The sequence below is a fragment of the Medicago truncatula genome, chromosome 3 (assembly GCF_003473485.1).
Source record: "Medicago truncatula cultivar Jemalong A17 chromosome 3, MtrunA17r5.0-ANR, whole genome shotgun sequence".
In the NCBI taxonomy this organism is placed as follows: domain Eukaryota; kingdom Viridiplantae; phylum Streptophyta; class Magnoliopsida; order Fabales; family Fabaceae; genus Medicago; species Medicago truncatula.
In genome coordinates, this window is record NC_053044.1 from 9,564,362 (window position 1) to 9,580,584 (window position 16,223).

Below are 16,223 nucleotides of genomic sequence, written 5' to 3' on the forward strand. Positions count from 1 at the left end.
CAACACTGAGTTCCTCAATTTTCCTATTGTGATATTATTATTAAGTATAAAATCACCTCTATTTTAGAAACATATTTTTACTGTGTTACCGCAGAGTTCAAATATGTTACCAAGATTATATCATCAAGCTTATCATAAATGTATGAATAATTCGTTTTACATAGGCACATTTAAAATGGTAATGTTCCAATGCATCTATTAGATCAAGAATGTTCAAGGAAGCATAAAAAAATGCACTAGCACAACTACTCATTTTATGGCACGCTCAAGCATAAAAAATGCACCTACGCAACTATCATATTACATGCGACTGTTCCCTTTTCCTCTAAACACCGTAATATACCAACATGAACTCTTTTTTTATGGCTTAATACATGATTTGGTCCCTTAACTTATTTTTAAATTTAATTTTGATCCCTTAATTTTAAACCGTCTCAATTTGGTCGCATAACTTTGCCTCTGTTTACCTAAGTGGTCCCTTCTGTTAGTTTAACAGAGGCAAAGTTATGGGACCAAATTGAGACGGTTTAAAATTAAGGGATCAAAATGAAATTCAAAAATAAGTTAAGGGACCAAATCATGTATTAAGCCTTTTTTTATATAATAATTAAGAAGCAAATGATTTCTTATATATTATGTAACATATAACACTTCAGATTGAAAGGTTATTTAGTTTCCAACAAATCAAAACATATGTTTCTATTCAATAAATTAATTTTTTTCTCGAGTTATTAATCGTGTTGATATGTGTCCGCATCAATATTTTGTGTCTATGTTAGTGTTTCATAGATTATATTATATGCACATGCAGATCCTGAAGCAAAAGTAATATCTTTATCACCAAAACCATTGATGGCAACAAACAAATTCGTGTGTGAAATTTGTCTAAAGGAATTTCAAAGGGATCAAAATCTTCAACTTCATCGACGTGGATATAACCTACCTCGGAAGTATATTAAAATTTCAAAGGGATCAAAGGATTTTCTTTATCTCTAATTACTTATTCTTATCATAAGTATATTAAAATTTCAAAGCTAATTAATTATCACAGTAAAAAGAAAACCAGAAATAAGTTCAAAATTACAACATTTATTAACATTTATTTTTTAATTTCATTTTGGTCCCTTAACTTTAAATCGTCTCAATTTGGACCCATAACTTTACATCCGTTTACCTAAGTGGTCCTTTCTGTTTGTTTTTTTAACAGAAGGGACCACTTAGGTAAACGGAGGTAAAGTTATGGGACCAAATTGAGACGGTTTAAAGTTAAGGGACCAAAATGAAATTCAAAAATAAGTTAAGGGACCAAAGCATGTATTAAGCCTTTTTTTATTGTTTGTATTTTTACTATTAACGTTGTATTTGAACCAAAAGCACATTATTTTTTATTTATTTGAATGTTCTATTTACCGTCAACATGGTCTAATTATTCTATAAAATTAAGGTCCTTATTTTTTCTAGACTTTTTTATAATGAGTATTTGACCCTAATTCTCCTTTTAAGTGAATGAAGAAAAGTTAAAAATAACATGGGCCAAACACCGCTTAACTTCCTAATTAAGCAACCTAGTAACTATAGTTTATTTGACGAGTAAATAGTCAATTATCCCCTGAAATTGTAAGTTTCGTCAATTATCTCATGAAATTAACAAAACTTCAATTACCCCCTGAAATTGCACAACGTTAATCAATTTACCCCCTACGTCAAATATTTCTGTTAGTCAACATAACGTGTTGCAAATACCCCCCCTGAAGTTTTGCACTTATGTGCAAAATGCTCCCTAAACTTGAAAATTTATATTTTGTTTTCTTATCCTTAAAATTGATTGCATTATCACTGAATTGTGGAGCATATTAGCTAAGTTTTGACGATATACAATCATATATTGATAATATTGTTGAACAAATTGGCAGTATTTGGTAAACCCTACAATGTTCAAAACTCAAATATTTACAAAACAAGCATAAAAGTATTTCTTTGTTCCAACATCAGATGTTATTTTTTCTTTTTCAAGTTGTCTTTAACCCCATTAGAGATCAAAAGGATGGTGGCTATCATGTTTTTTTTATTCTCTTAAAAAAAAACATAATGAAATATACATAATATAATATTATTACCATTCCTTTGAATCCTAACGGGGGAAGAAGACCATGATTCCTTCAAGATCCTTTATAAAGTGAGAGAAGTAACAAGTTTATATATTTTTTTCTTGAAAGTGAGAGAAGTGTGTTGATGGTGTGCACCGCTCACAATATAAAGGAAGTGGAAATTTTTGGTGTGGTTAAAATTAGCAATAGCGAAGCCATATACTTTGACATCTTGGTAATTCTTGGTTATGTCAATCATGTATTATTTATGTGCTTCATTATGTATGACATGTATTAGTTTTTCATGGTTAGACTCTAATACATGGTTAATGTTTGATCGTTTAAAGGAGCATATATGGTTGTATACCGTCAAAATTTAGCTAATATGCTCCACAATTTAGTGATAATGCAGTCACTTTTAAGGATAAGAAAAAAAAAAATATAAATTTTCAAGTTTAGGGGGCATTTTGCACATAAGTACAAAACTTCAGGGCGTATTTGCAAAACGTCATGTTAACTAACAGAAAAATTTGACGAAGGAGGTAAATTGATCAACGTTGTGCAATTTCAAGGGGGTAATTGAAGTTTTGTTAATTTCAATGGGGTAATTGAAGTTTTGTTAATTTCAATAGGGTAATTGAAGTTTTGTTAATTTCAAAGGAGTAATTGATAAAACTTACAATTTCAGGGGTAATTGGACTATTTACTCTTTATTTGACCTATTAAAACAAAATAAAAATTCAGAATTCAAATTAACGTTCTCTTCTCTCTCTCTCAATTCAAATTAACGTTCTCTTCTCTCTCTCTCTCTCTCTCTCTCTCTCTCTCTCTCTTCATTTTCGATTTCACAATTCTCAACATGTAATCGGTGGCGGTGTAGAAGGTGTATGCGCGAGGTTTTGTGGCGATGGAGACCGCAAGGAGCAGATTACGGTGGTTCGAATGAGACAGCGTGAGGTGGAGGTGGAGGAAGGGAAAGAGATAGGGAAGAAGATGAGAGTTTTTTCGTCGTGGTGGTGGAAGCGGAGGGGTTCAGAGACGAAGTCGGTGGTGCCAGCGAGCGATTATACCAGAAAATTGGTTCGATTTTTGTTTTTGAATTTGATTTTGATTAATGTTGATTTCGATTTTAAATTGATTTTGAAATTGATTAATGTCGATTAATGTTAATTTTGATTTTGATAGTGTGTGGTTTTAGTTTATTTACTGCTTATAGCCTATAATCACTTATGTATTATCTATTTCTATAGCAGCCACATGGTCAAGACCCACGAATACAACGTCGTTTTAGGATGGTTGAAGTTGGAGAAGAAAGATGTGACACCCGCTAGACGCGTATGAAGTCCTTGACGTTTCACGGAATTCTACTAGAAGTCAAGTACGTTTCTTTGATTTTTGTTTTTGACTTTGATTTCGTGTGTTATGGTTCATGAGGTTAATGTTGATTTTGAAATTAGGGTATTTTAATGTATTGCTATAACATATAACATGGTATGCTTGTATTTGGTAGTATTCTCTTAAAGAGACTTAGGCCTTGTTTCCATAAATAGCTTATTTGCCGGAGTTTACGTCGCTCAAAATTATAAACTGTCTAACATTGCTGAGAGGGCTGATACCGTCTTGAAAATGGTCAAAGATGTCTATGAAAGATACCACAATGATTAATGATTAGTAATCAGGTTCTTGTTGTAACTTTTTTGTCTGTTTTTAATCGTAGATACTACTTACTTTATACCTTAATAACATTATTATTTTATTGTTATATTGTTCTTTATGCTGATGCTGGTATTATCTTGTTTGTGTAATGATTTGTATCTTTCCATTTCTTCTTCTGTATACCATGTCTCAAAACCTTGTGAGATTAGACTTGGATTCTTATTGTTGTTTTACATGTACACCCATTATAATGGTATGTCTTACATTGTGCAAACATGATGAAGGGTCAACATGCTATTTAACTATGAAGCATAGATACGATATTCCAACATTGCTAATGTAAAAAAACATAGGACACCGTCACCACTACATTTATATTAATTTGTTTAGGCAACGAGGATCTACATTCTAAGTTCTAATAGAATATTAGGCTTTTAGGGATGTGATCTCTTAATGTATATTAGCTGTATAGTTGTCGTTTTTCATTTACTTAGACGGGACAATCATTGAAAGTAGGGGCTGATTAAAGAATAATTCGGTAATGAGTTATGGAAAATGCGAGGTTATCATCCACAATGAGCAAATATGGATCGTTACATAGTATTTGTTTAGGGGATATGTGGGGGATAGGATGGGGGAGAGAGGGGATGAAAGGAATTATTTTAAATTTTGTTCTTTGGTTTATTGTTTTGGAGGGATAGGAAGATGAAGGGATTGGAGGGGAGTTAACTTCATTCTCACTTAAGTGAGACTCTCCTTCAATATTGGGAAGATTTGTAGGGTTCAGAAGATTAAGTAATTCAATATAAAGTTTAACTAGATCAACCTAAATATCCTTATAATGCCAAGGAGAAATGTGTGTTGTGTCTGATCTTCCTTTCATTGAGGTTCTCTCTCTATCTATATCTCAATATCCATGGTGTAGTTAGTGAAGTTGCATGGCTGTCAATCAATGCTTGATTTGTGCAGGGTAAATGGGAAAATGGTGCGTGTAAATTGAACAGAAAGAAAATAGAGATTAATGAGTTGGCCTGCGTTGTGTATGTTTGGGTGAGTGTTTGGCAAATGTGTTTCAGAATAAACTTGATTTTGTAAAATTGCTTTGGTCTGTATTGAATTTGAACTGGTGTTATTTTTGTTATGTAGTCTAATTTTGCAGCTTAATACAAAAGCTTTTAATCACTTCTGGCTAATATGTGATTTAGATGTTAGATTTGATCACTTTTTGCTAACAACAATTAAACATCTATGCTTTACTAAAAGTTAAATCAGTGTTGTTACTTTTTTCCGTGACAGAAAATACACACTTTGTTGGTAGTTGAGTGCTATGTCTAAAATTTTCTTATATGTTGGTAGTTGAGTGTCATGTCTAAAGTTTTCTTGTAAGTAATTCTCTCAGAGAGACTCAGGCCTTGTTTCCATAAATAGCTTATTTGCTGCTTATACCATATAATCAGTTATGTATAATCTATTTCTATAGCAGCGAACAGGTCAAGACCCATGAAGTACAAACACCGGACATGACACTAATATGGACACAAACAGTTAATAATTTAAGTGATTGAATATATCTGTTGGTGTCATGTCGGTGTTGAACACTGAGATGTGTCAGACATGAGCCACACCTTTAATATCGACATAGAGATGCATGGTCCCTTGAAGATCTATCCTTCGTTCGTTTATTCATAATCTTACAGACCTAATTGAAAGCGCCCTATAAATTTGGGTGCTGTGATAAAAATGCTAATCATTTTGACAAAATGTTAGGATCAGTTGATAGTAAATGGTTAAATATAGTAACAAACTTGACAATTTAATAGAGTCAGTGACCTTTTTGAAATATTTATAGGGACCTGATTGATATTAAAGGTTAAATATAGGGACCAACTTCATTGTTTTAGAGGTAGGGACCGTTTTGAAATATTCATAATTTCAACGACTAATTTGGTGGTTTACTCGTTTTTAACCAGTGAAAGTTACTAATTTTGTTGTTATTTTGGGGGACCAACCTGAGGAATTTTTCTCATATGAGAAATTTGAAGAATCTTTCTCTTTGTCTATTTTATTTGTAACTTCTTGTTTGAATGAATTTTGTTTAAAAAATGCTTCTGAATGATTATTAAGTTTAATGTTTTTTGAGTGATATAGTCAGTTTTTGAATGGTATAAATAATTATTCTAATGGTTTAGAGTTTGAACCTTATTGCAAGAGAGTAGAGGTAGTTGCTTCTGAATAATGCCGCAATATCTATCCATGCACTATGTCATAAATTAATTGTTTCAAACGCTAAGTTGTTAAGTGAAAGACATGATTGGTTTTATATCTAACATACTGCTTCATATTTGAATGGTTATTTGCAGAAAGGAGATTTTCAAAACAATTATAGAGGTGGTTGGAATGATAATGCCGTTGAATGATGATAGGCCATTCGATGATTTCAGTCGGGAACCATTGAACTACAAGGAAAATGTGTGTTGTGAAGCTCCCAATTCAGCAACAAGGAAGTTCCAGCTGTAGGTTCCAAAATTGGAAATTTGGGGATTATGCTGGTGCTAAGGGTCGCGGTTTCAAGGTGGAAAATGTATGTCCTAGTTTCAAGCAGAAGAATGTTCTGGCTGAAAGTTCTACACGGCAACATGGGGATAACACTGGTGAAAAGGAAACTTATGGATAACAATCGTGCACAGGATGATGGTTCCAAGCGTGACATTAGGGGAGCCACATGAGATAAATACATGACGATGGATAATGGGGTAAGAAGACCCTTGAAATCATGAAAACATGAGGCCAATGCAAAGTCAAGTTCAGTCAAATCTCTAGTCCAAAGACCTGGATTAAAACAACCATCAGGGTGTGTGGCTTCACCTAAAATGGCATCAATCCCTGTTGAAGGATCTAGTTTTGAAATACAGTCTCGACATGTCTCGGCCTCACTGTTGCAAGAGTACAAAGGCAAAGAACATCACAAGTTTAAAAATATTGTGGAAAAGAATAATCAGCCACAATTGGTGAATGCTTCAACAGGCTCTAATATGACAGACCCTGCTGGTTCTATGACTAACAACCAAACAAAAGTTGTGAATTCTGATTATGTAGCAATTGAAGTTGTTACAGAACCACTTGCATCCGCACTGCCAGATGCATCAGTTTCAAGTTTTGAACTCCTAACTGAACATGATCTACATACTGAAGTTGAACCTCAAGTATTGGAAGCTGCAGTGGAGATTGATGCTCTTGCATAGGTTAGTACTGAAACTGAAGCTGCATACATAAGTTGTCAATCGGAAGTGGAGATGGATGTTCTCATCACCGAGTCAGAGACAGCTAAGTTGCCGCAGGTTTCTCTCATTTTCTGACTTCCCTGGGAAGTTTCAAATAATACTGTTTTTTCTTCTTCTTGAAATATGTGTTTTTTTTTTTGAGCTATATACCTTTTATGAATCACTGAATTAAAACTATGTCTACTTGTTGCAGATACCTGTCTGTCTTACATGTGGCGATGTAGGCTTTGAAGAGACGTTGGTGTATTGTAACAAATGTAAAGCTTGTGCACTGCATAGGTACTTGACGACTTGCTCTTTCCATCTAATATTTTGCATTCATCTACTTGCAGCTTATTTTAATCATTGTACTTTGCAACCACTTCTGTTTATATCCGGAAATGTGACTCCAAAGAATATTGAAATGATACACATTGCTTCGCATCATTACCCTGAACCTTTTTTGGACTAGCCCCATCTTAATTTGTTCTAAAAAGCTGAAATAAGAACTTATATATTAGTTAAAATGGATGGTAAGTTAAGGTTTTAGCAGGTTTTCATCATCACTAAAGTAGCAAATGCATCTATTTTCTTCGCCATATGTACATGCTTTTAAATTTCTATTGGTTTTGAAGTAGAATTCTGAAGACATAAATAAGGGTAATATGGATCTAAAACATGATTTAGATGCATGTAACAACTGAATCCATCCAAACTAATTGCATCCCAAGAAATCAATTATACATTACCATCCATAGTAACCAATGATCTATTTCTATAGCAGCGAACAAGTCAAGACCCATGAAGTACAAACACCGGACATGACACTAATATGGACACAAACAGTTAATAATTTAAGTGATTGAATATATCTGTTGGTGTCATGTCGGTGTTGAACACTGAGATGTGTCAGACATGAGCCACACCTTTAATATCGACATAGAGATGCATGGTCCCTTGAAGATCTATCCTTCGTTCGTTTATTCATAATCTTACAGACCTAATTGAAAGCGCCCTATAAATTTGGGTGCTGTCATAAAAATGCTAATCATTTTGACAAAATGTTAGGGTCAGTTGATAGTAAATGGTTAAATATAGTAACAAACTTGACAATTTAATAGAGTCAGTGACCTTTTTGAAATATTTATAGGGACCTGATTGATATTAAAGGTTAAATATAGGGACCAACTTCATTGTTTTAGAGGTAGGGACCGTTTTGAAATATTCATAATTTCAACGACTAATTTGGTGGTTTACTCGTTTTTAACCAGTGAAAGTTACTAATTTTGTTGTTATTTTGGGGACCAACCTGAGGAATTTTTCTCATATGAGAAATTTGAAGAATCTTTCTCTTTGTCTATTTTATTTGTAACTTCTTATTTTGAATGAATTTTGTTTAAAAAATGCTTCTGAATGATTATTAAGTTTAATATTTTTTGAGTGATATAGTCAGTTTTTGAATGGTATAAATAATTATTCTAATGGTTTAGAGTTTGAACCTTATTGCAAGAGAGTAGAGGTAGTTGCTTCTGAATAATGCCGCAATATCTATCCATGCACTATGTCATAAATTAATTGTTTCAAACACTAAGTTGGTAAGTGAAAGACATGATTGGTTTTATATCTAACATACTGCTTCATATTTGAATGGTTATTTGCAGAAAGGAAATTTTCAAAACAATTATAGAGGTGGTTGGAATGATAATGCCGTTGAATGATGATAGGCCATTCGATGATTTCAGTCGGGAACCATTGAACTACAAGGAAAATGTGTGTTGTGAAGCTCCCCGATTCAGCAACAAGGAAGTTCCAGCTGTAGGTTCCAAATTTGAAATTTGGGGATTATGCTGGTGCTAAGGGTCGCGGTTTCAAGGTGGAAAATGTATGTCCTAGTTTCAAGCAGAAGAATGTTCTGGCTGAAAGTTCTACAGGGCAACTTGGGGATAACACTGGTGAAAAGGAAACTTATGGATAACAATCGTGCACAGGGTGATGGTTCCAAGCGTGACATTAGAGGAGCCACATGAGATAAATACATGACGATGGATAATGGGGTAAGAAGACCCTTGAAATCATGAAAACATGAGGCCAATGCAAAGTCAAGTTCAGTCAAATCTCTAGTCCAAAGACCTGGATTAAAACAACCATCAGGTTGTGTGGCTTCACCTAAAATGGCATCAATCCCTGTTGAAGGATCTAGTTTTGAAATACAGTCTCGACATGTCTCGGCCTCACTGTTGCAAGAGTACAAAGGCAAAGAACATCACAAGTTTAAAAATATTGTGGAAAAGAATAATCAGCCACAATTGGTGAATGCTTTAACAGGCTCTAATATGACAGACCCTGCTGGTTCTATGACTAACAACCAAACAAAAGTTGTGAATTCTGATTATGTAGCAATTGAAGTTGTTACAGAACCACTTGCATCCGCACTGCCAGATGCATCAGTGTCAAGTTTTGAACTCCTAACTGAACATGATCTACATACTGAAGTTGAACCTCAAGTATTGGAAGCTGCAGTGGAGATTGATGCTCTTGCATAGGTTAGTACTGAAACTGAAGCTGCATACATAAGTTGTCAATCGGAAGTGGAGATGGATGTTCTCATCACCGAGTCAGAGACAGCTAAGTTGCCGCAGGTTTCTCTCATTTTCTGACTTCCGTGGGAAGTTTCAAATAATACTGTTTTTTCTTCTTCTTGAAATATGTGTTTTTTTTTTGAGCTATATACCTTTTATGAATCACTGAATTAAAACTATGTCTACTTGTTGCAGATACCTGTCTGTCTTACATGTGGCGATGTAGGCTTTGAAGAGACGTTGGTGTATTGTAACAAATGTAAAGCTTGTGCACTGCATAGGTACTTGCGACTTACTCTTTCCATCTAATATTTTGCATTCATCTACTTGCAGCTTATTTTAATCATTGTACTTTGCAACCACTTCTGTTTATATCCCGAAATATGACTCCAAAGAATATTGAAATGATACACATTGCTTCGCATCATTACCCTGAACCTTTTTTGGACTAGCCCCATCTTAATTTGTTCTAAAAAGCTGAAATAAGATCTTATATATTAGTTAAGATGGATGGTAAGTTATGGTTTTAGCAGGTTTTCATCATCACTAAAGTAGCAAATGCATCTATTTTCTTCGCCATATGTACATGCTTTTAAATTTCTATTGGTTTTGAAGTAGAATTCTGAAGACATAAATAAGGGTAATATTTATCTAAAACATGTATCTAAAAGGGTAGGTACTTGTTTTCAATTTATTGATCTCTTTACGGTCATAAATATGTTATTTTATGCTTTGCTGCTTTCATGTCACAGGTTGAGAAGCAATGTGCACATTCCTATTTAGTTACAATCACGGTTACAATCACATAAGAGGAAGCAAGAGTTGGATTTTTTTGCCGAGTGCAATCATCATACAAAATCAAATGCAAGGTTCAATTTTAATCTTCTGCCATTGATTAAGGTTGGATGCTAGTTATGCTCAACTTACCGATCTCAAGATTTTTGTTTTTGCTATAGGTAGAATGACTTTTTTTGCAATTATTTTTGAAATATATGATCTAACTGGATCTCAAATTTAAAAGTACTTTGAATTTACTAGAGTTTCAGTCATGTTATTTATCTACTTTGTGAGATCATTATTTCTTTACAATAGCTCCCCAACTTTGAGCAATTTCATATGTCCCGAATACGTTTAAAATTTTGAATAAGTAGGAAGACCATGTCTTGCAATTATAAGTATATTAGATTTATAAATGATATTTTTTAATGTTGTTGAATAATCATCTTTCCGGTTATTATATTTCGACCATGAAGAAAATATGGACTAAGTGTTGCGCTCCAGGTATACAACATTTTCTCCTCTTTTTGTGAACATAAAGTGTTTTTCTTTCAACTAAGGAAATATGTCTAATGTAACGTGTAGTCTTTGAATGTTAGCGACTCTCTTGTTACTATTTAATTCATACATTATTTTTAAACTTTTTGTAATATGAACATTATCCGTCGTTAATAATTACTGATGTAGTAAGATTGTGTAAAAAATGGGAAGGATGCCTCTGCAGCAAAGTATTTTCTTGATGCGAAACATGATATGTGAACCTATTTTGTTTTATATTCTCGTAAAATGAAAGTATTGGAATGACTTTGTTGCGAAAATGAGATTTTAGCCTATATGGTTAGAAGTTTGATAAAGGTGGAACTTGTCCCTCGATGTCCCATGATACGAAACATGATATGTGAACCTATTTGGTTTTGTATTCGGTAAAATGAAAGTGTATTGGAATGATCCTTGTCGCGAAAATGAGATTTTATCCTATATGGTTAGAAGTTTGATAAAGGTCGAACTTGTCGCTTGGTTTTGTATTCGGTAAAATGATAGTGTATTGGAATAACCCTTTTCGAAAAATGAGATTTTAGCCTATATGGTTAGAAGTTTTATAAATAGTGAACTTGTCCCTCAATGTCCCTTGATGCGAAACATGATATATGAACCTATTTGGTTTTATATTCGGTAAATTGAAAGTATTGGAATGACTTTCTTGCGAAAATGAGATTTTAGCCTATATGCTTAGAAGTTTGATAAAGGTGGAACTTGTCCCTCGATGTCCCATGATACGAAACATGATATGTGAACCTATTTGGTTTTGTATTCGGTAAAATGAAAGTGTATTGGAAAGACCCTTGTCGCGAAAAAGAGATTTTAGCCTATATGGTTAGAAGTTTGATAAATGTTGAACTTGTCGCTCGATGTCCCTTGATGCGAAATATGATATATGAAACTATTTGGTTTTATATTCGGTAAAATGAAAGTGTATTGGAATAATCCTTTTCGCAAAAATGAGGTTTTAGCCTATATGGTTAGAAGTTTGATAAATAGTGAACTTGTCCCTCGATGTCCCTTGATGCGAAACATGATATGTGAACCTATTTGGTTTTATATTCGGTAAAATAAAAGTATTGGAATGACTTTGTTGCGAAAATGAGATTTTAGCCTATATGCTTAGAAGTTTGATAAAGGTGAAACTTGTCCCTCGATGTCCCATGATACGAAACATGATATGTGAACCTATTTGGTTTTGTATTTGGTAAAATGAAAGTGTATTGGAATGATCCTTGTCGCGAAAATGAGATTTTATCCTATATGGTTAGAAGTTTGATAAAGGTCGAACTTGTCGCTTGGTTTTGTATTCGGTAAAATGATAGTGTATTGGAATAACCCTTTTCGAAAAATGAGATTTTAGCCTATATGGTTAGAAGTTTTATAAATAGTGAACTTGTCCCTCAATGTCCCTTGATGCGAAACATGATATATGAACCTATTTGGTTTTATATTCGGTAAAATGAAAGTATTGGAATGACTTTCTTGCGAAAATGAGATTTTAGCCTATATGCTTAGAAGTTTGATAAAGGTGGAACTTGTCCCTCGATGTCCCATGATATGAAACATGATATGTGAACCTATTTGGTTTTGTATTCGGTAAAATGAAAGTGTATTGGAATGATCCTTGTCGCGAAAATGAGATTTTATCCTATATGGTTAGAAGTTTGATAAAGGTCGAACTTGTCGCTCGATGTCCCTTGATGCGAAATATGATATATGAAACTATTTGGTTTTGTATTCGGTAAAATGATAGTGTATTGGAATAACCCTTTTCGCAAATATGAGATTTTAGAGAAGTTTCATAAATAGTGAACTTGTCCCTCGATGTGGCCCTCGATGTCCCATGATACGAAACATGATATGTGAACCTATTTGGTTTTGTATTCGGTAAAATGAAAGTGTATTGGAATGACCCTTGTCGCGAAAATGAGATTTTAGCCTATATGGTTAGAAGTTTGATAAATGTCGAACTTGTCGCTCGATGTCCCTTGATGCGAAATATGATATATGAAACTATTTGGTTTTATATTCGGTAAAATGAAAGTGTATTGGAATAATCCTTTTCGCAAAAATGAGGTTTTAGCCTATATGGTTAGAAGTTTGATAAATAGTGAACTTGTCCCTCGATGTCCCTTGATGCGAAACATGATATGTGAACCTATTTGGTTTGATATTCGGTAAAATAAAAGTATTGGAATGACTTTGTTGCGAAAATGAGATTTTAGCCTATATGCTTAGAAGTTTGATAAAGGTGGAACTTGTCCCTCGATGTCCCATGATACGAAACATGATATGTGAACCTATTTGGTTTTGTATTCGGTAAAATGAAAGTGTATTGGAATAACCCTTTTCGCAAAAATGAGATTTTAGCCTATATTGTTAGAAGTTTGATCTTTCAAGTTTGGAAGCTACAATGATTGCTGCAGTTTTTAGGTAAGAATGCTTCTCTTCCCATTTGCATCATTACCCTTTTTTCTTTTTGACTGCGTAGTATAGAATTTTTTATCTTTTTCTTCGCATACGACAACAAACATGGTGTACCAATTAAGATAACCGTATCTGCGACCGTTTTGGAAGAGACACTCTATGGTTCAGTTACAATTCGCCAACTTTCATTGGGACAACTTGTATCTAAAAGGGTAAGTACTTTTTTCCAATTTATTGATCTCTTTACGGTCATAAATATGTTAATTTATGCTTTGCTGCTTTCATGTCACAGGTTGAGAAGCAATGTGCACATTCCTATTTAGTTACAATCACGGTTACAATCACATAAGAGGAAGCAAGAGTTGGATTTTTTTGACGAGTGCAATCATCATACAAAATCAAATGCAAGGTTCAATTTTAATCTTCTGCCATTGATTGATTAAGGTTGGATGCTAGTTATGCTCAACTTACCGATCTCAAGATTTGTTTTTGCTATAGGTAGAATGACTTTTTTTGCAATTATTTTTGAAATATATGATCTAACTGAATCTCAAATTTAAAAGTACTTTGAATTTACTAGAGTTTCAGTCATGTTATTTATCTACTTTGTGAGATCATTATTTCTTTACAATAGCTCCCCAACTTTGAGCAATTTCATATGTCCTGAATACGTTTAAAATTTTGAATAAGTAGGAAGACCATGTCTTTTAATTATAAGTATATTAGATTTATAAATGATATTTTTTAATGTTGTTGAATAATCATCTTTCCAGTTATTATATTTCGACCATGAAGAAAATATGGACTAAGTGTTGCGCTCCAGGTATACAACATTTTCTCCTCTTTTTGTGAACATAAAGTGTTTTTCTTTCAACTAAGGAAATATGTCTAATGTAACGTGTAGTCTTTGAATGTTAGCGACTCTCTTGTTACTATTTAATTCATACATTATTTTTAAATTTTTTGTAATATGAACATTATCCGTCGTTAATAATTACTGATGTAGTAAGATTGTGTAAAAAATGGGAAGGATGCCTCTGCAGCAAAGTATTTTTTTGGCTTTCCTGTGATCAAACAATGTAGGAAGACAATGCAACAAATGGGAAGAAATACGAAGCTTCTTGATTGATGAATCAATCATTAAATATGCAGTTCTCTCAAGGTTAGTCGTGTAACACTTGTAAATTTAATTTCTTTAATCACCACAACATCTCTCTTTATTCATCTTTTACCATTTGTTTTAGTTCTTTTAGATATTGAATTTTGTCGTCAAAATATAATCTCTTTCGTATATTTTATTTATTATTTTTTTTTTTTTATCGATTGTCTTTTGGGTTTATAACTTTTGAGTTTTTTCTTTTTATTTTATTGAACATATTTGGTATTAAATAAGGTAATTATAAAGTATTGGGAAGACCCTTGTCACGAAAACGAGATATTAGCCTATATGGTTACAAAGTTTGATAAATGGGAAGGTTGAACATGTCCCTTGATTTAAATTTGATAAATGGGATGTTTGAAATTGTCTCTTGATGTCGCTTGATGCGAAACATGATATATGAACCTATTTGGTTTTATATTCTCGTAAAATGAAAGTATTGGAATGACTTTGTTGCGAAAATGAGATTTTAGCCTATATGGTTAGAAGTTTGATAAAGGTGGAACTTGTCCGTCGATGTCCCATGATACGAAACATGATATGTGAACCTATTTGGTTTTGTATTCGGTAAAATGAAAGTGTATTGGAATGACCCTTGTCGCGAAAATGAGATTTTATCCTATATGGTTAGAAGTTTAATAAAGGTCGAACTTATGGCTCATGTCCCTTGATGCGAAATATGATATATGAAACTATTTGGTTTTGTATTCGGTAAAATGATAGTGTATTGGAATAACCCTTTTCGCAAAAATGAGATTTTAGCCTATATGGTTAGAAGTTTGATAAATAGGAACTTGTTCCTCGATATCCCTTGATGCGAAACATGATATGTGAACCTATTTGGTTTTATATTCGGTAAAATGAAAGTATTGGAATGTCTTTGTTTCGAAAATGAGATTTTAGGCTATATGGTTAGAAGTTTGATAAAGGTGGATCTTGTCCCTCGATGTCCCATGATACGAAACATGATATGTGAGCCTATTTGGTTTTGTATTCGGTAAAATGAAAGTGTATTGGAATGACCCTTGTCGCGAAAATGAGATTTTAGCCTATATGGTTAGAAGTTTGATAAATGTCGAACTTGTCGCTCGATGTCCCTTGATGCGAAATATGATATATGAAACTATTTGGTTTTATATTCGGTAAAATGAAAGTGTATTGAATAATCCTTTTCGCAAAAATGAGGTTTTAGACTATATGGTTAGAAGTTTGATAAATAGTGAACTTGTCCCTCGATGTCCCTTGATGCGAAACATGATATGTGAACCTATTTGGTTTGATATTCGGTAAAATAAAAGTATAGGAATGACTTTGTTGCGAAAATGAGATTTTAGCCTATATGGTTAGAAGTTTGATAAAGGTGGAACTTGTCCGTCGATGTCCCATGATACGAAACATGATATGTGAACCTATTTGGTTTTGTATTCGGTAAAATGAAAGTGTATTGGAAAGACCCTTGTCGCGAAAAAGAGATTTTAGCCTATATGGTTAGAAGTTTGATAAATGTTGAACTTGTCGCTCGATGTCCCTTGATGCGAAATATGATATATGAAACTATTTGGTTTTATATTCGGTAAAATGAAAGTGTATTGGAATAATCCTTTTCGCAAAAATGAGGTTTTAGCCTATATGGTTAGAAGTTTGATAAATAGTGAACTTGTCCCTCGATGTCCCTTGATGCGAAACATGATATGTGAACCTATTTGGTTTTGTATTCGGTAAAATGATAGTGTAT

The 16,223-nt window shown here is 33.3% G+C and overlaps 1 long non-coding RNA gene across 9 annotated transcripts; it reads left to right on the forward strand.

The window, feature by feature from the left end:
• The first annotated feature begins 2,847 nt into the window (after window positions 1-2,847).
• LOC112420475 (uncharacterized) lies at window positions 2,848-11,147 on the forward strand. 9 transcript variants are annotated; one of them, XR_005645413.1, is made up of 9 exons: window positions 2,849-3,167; window positions 3,338-3,465; window positions 6,104-7,081; window positions 7,218-7,303; window positions 8,665-9,642; window positions 9,778-9,863; window positions 10,335-10,482; window positions 10,836-10,863; window positions 11,047-11,147. It is a non-coding gene; the product is annotated as an uncharacterized lncRNA (long non-coding RNA). The 9 variants fall into 9 exon arrangements; XR_005645414.1 differs by having other exon boundaries at window positions 11,071-11,088; XR_005645418.1 differs by having other exon boundaries at window positions 10,335-10,451; window positions 11,071-11,085.
• Window positions 11,148-16,223: the final 5,076 nt, after the last annotated feature.